We start from the raw sequence: 3,161 nt of genomic DNA, 5'->3' as shown, positions 1-3,161 counted from the left end.
CAAGGTGTTGGCATAGTTGGTTTCTTCTGAGGCTTCTCTCCTTGGCTTGCAGATGGCGGCCTTCTCACCGGGTCCTTACACGGCCTCTTCTCTGTGCACACACATAGCTGGTGTCCCTCTGGGTGTCCAAATCTCCTCTTCTTATGAGGATACCAGACCAATTGGATTAGGGCTCCACCCCAAAGGCCTCATTTTAATTTCATGACTTCTTTATTTTATTTTATTTTATTTTTTACAAATAGTTTATTGTCAAATTGGTTTTCACATAACACTCAGTGCTCATCCCCACAAGTGTCCTCCTCCATGCCCATCCCCCCCTCCCCCCCACATCCATCAGTCCTCAGTTTTTGTCAGCATTCAAGAGTCTCACTTCATGACTTCTTTAAAATCCCCATCTCCAGGGGCACCTGGGTGGCTCAGTCAGTTAAGTGTCCGACTTTGGCTCAGGTTATGATCTCACGGTTCATGGGTTTGAACCCCATACTGGTCTCTGTGCTGGCACCTAGGAGCCTGGACCCTGCTGTAGATGCTGTGTCTCCCTCTCTCTCTCTCTGCCCCTCCCCCCCTTGTGCTCTGTGTCTCTCTCTCTCTCTCTCAAAAATAAACATTAAAAAAAAACATCCAGAACAAACAAAAACAAAGTCCCCATCTCCAAATTCAGTTACATTCTGAAGTATCAGGAATTAGGACTTCAATATATAAATTTGGAAAGGGAGATGGGGACACAGTTCAGCCCACAATGCCTTACTAGGTACAGAAAGTGGTCATGGAGGGAAGTTGTAAAATCTTCTTTTCAGAGGATCTTTAGAAGTAAAACAAAGGCACGCCCGTGAGAAACTGGTGTGAGCCGGGGTAAGACTTTGTTAATTCCTTCTTTGCCACTGGTTTGGAACTGTACTTCAGACTGTGGACGTGTCTTGGCCCACTAGTGTGAGTTCCAGAGGCTTCTGGGAAGAGATGCTTTTCGGCCACCACCACCATCATCCAGCCCTCCCCCATCCCCAAAACTGGGTAAAACAGACCAGTGAAATCAACTTCCGCTACTAGAAGGTGTGAAGGAGGCACGTCAGATGCAATTTGAATTAACCTGCATGGTAGACAATGTTATTTTTGTACCCTAATGACATTCCTACTCTTCCTTCCTGACAGAGGTTACCAGAACGACGAAGGCAGGAGACCTCTTGAGCAGCTGGTGCGTGGGCATGCACCTCAACTCTGGTCAAGAGGATCCAAGGGGAGACCTCTTAGTTGGTTTCTGGAAAAGAATCTTCCTCTGGTTAAGATAGAGTATTCAACAGAAGCCTCATGGCTCCTGCTTAGGACACGATTATCTGTAGACGCAGATAATGCTATCTGTGACCTCGGGGAGAAAAAGCGCCCTTAAGAGGGTGACCTGGAGCTTCACCTGTGAACCAACTCTGAAAACACCCACCTCCAGACTTACTACGTGAAGCAATGAATATCCTAGTTGTTGAGCATCCTTAAGTAGGGTTTCCCTTAGTTTTAAGCAAAACCCTCCTACCTGATATAAGGAAAAGGGCTCCAGGCTTTATTTTTTAAGTGTCATGGTTGTTTAAAAATTAGCATATATTCCATGTTTGTTATAAAAACCACAAGCAAAAATAAAAATGTATATAGAAATCAATCTTAAAGAGTATACTCCATACAATTACTTTTAATAATCCAGTTTATGCCCTAGTTTATAACTTTTATCCAGATATATACATCTATTTATTCTACAAAAATGGCATCATACTCTGTCCCTCGTTTTATAATCGGTTTTGTGTCTGTGCCTAATTGTGATGTTCTTTTCACAGTTTTGATAGTGGAAACATTCCATTGTGTATATATACCAAAATTTAAATGATCATATATTGATGTCATTTGCAGTTTTTAACCAATATAACTGCTATTATAAATATGATGATAAACATCTTATGTATATAAATTTGCTCATTTGACAGAATACTTCCATAGGATAAATTCAGAAAATGCTACCTGCATCAAAAGATACCAGATATGCCTGTAAGGATTTGGGTCTGAATTGCAAAAGTGCTCTCCAGGAAGTCTGTGGCACTGTATTCTCCCACAAGCAGTACATAAGACACCTGTTTCTCCATACCTTCCCCCAATGCTGGCTATTCTTTTTTTTTTTAATAGTTTATTGTCAAGTTGATTTCCATATAACACCCAGTGCTCATCCCCACAAGTGCTCTCCTCCATGTCCATCACCTCCCTTCCCCTTCCCCCACCTCCATCAGACCTCAGTTTGTTCTCTGCATTCAAGAGTCTCTCATGGTTTGCCTCCCTCCCTCTCCCCAACTATTTTTCCCCTTCTCCTCCCCCATGGTCCTCCGTTAAGTTCCTCCTAATCCTCCTATACATGCAAACATGGTATCTGTCTTTCTCTGCCTGACTTATTTCGCTCAGCATAGCACCCTCAAGTTCCATCCATGTTGCTACAAATGGCCAGATTTCATTCTTTCTCATTGCCATGTAGTATTCCATTGTATTGACACTTATTAAAAATGTTTTTAATGTTTATTTATTTTTGAGAGAGAATGAGAGTACGAGTGGGGGAGGGGCAGACACACACACACACACACACACACACACACACACACACACAGAACCTGAAGCAGGCTCCAGGCTCTGAGGTGTCAGCACAGAGCCCAGCGTGGGACTCGAACCCACAGGCTGTGAGATCATGACCTGAGCGGAAGTCAGACGCTCAACCAACTGAGCCACCCAGGCACCCCTGGATATTATTCTTAAGCATTGCCAATCAGATAGACCACAAAAGAAAATTTATCTGAAAAATTTTCGTAAGCTTTTGATTACCAAATAAGGGTAGACATCAGTTTGCCTTCCTGTTGAATGCCTGGCTAGCTCAGAGCACATGAAATTTCTTTCCTATTTCACTCAAACACAGGCCTGAGAGGCCACTGAGCACCAGGCATGGCCGGCTGCCCTTACTCAGTCTCCCCTGTTGATTACAGGACTCACTGTGTCTGGCAGAGTGAATTCTCCTAGCCTGTCTGGGTGACAGCCCATTACTCAAGCAGCGCACCCCCCACCCCCCACCCCTGCCCGGGGGCTGCCCTACCCCGGCCTCTTTTAAATGTAGCAACTTGTCTCAGTTGGCCAGTTTCAACCCTGGC

The 3,161-nt window shown here is 44.3% G+C and overlaps 1 non-coding gene across 1 annotated transcript; it reads right to left on the bottom strand.

The window, feature by feature from the left end:
• Positions 1-2,669: 2,669 nt before the first annotated feature.
• On the bottom strand, positions 2,670-2,754 carry TRNAG-UCC (transfer RNA glycine (anticodon UCC)). Its single transcript has one exon. It is a non-coding gene; the product is annotated as a tRNA-Gly (tRNA).
• Between the last annotated feature and the right edge of the window lie 407 nt (positions 2,755-3,161).

Source organism: Crocuta crocuta, unplaced genomic scaffold (assembly GCF_008692635.1).
Source record: "Crocuta crocuta isolate KB4526 unplaced genomic scaffold, BGI_CrCroc_1.0 scaffold260, whole genome shotgun sequence".
Classification (NCBI taxonomy): domain Eukaryota; kingdom Metazoa; phylum Chordata; class Mammalia; order Carnivora; family Hyaenidae; genus Crocuta; species Crocuta crocuta.
The sequence above is the reverse complement of the archived record's forward strand: the minus strand, read 5'-3'. Positions and strand labels throughout refer to the sequence as shown.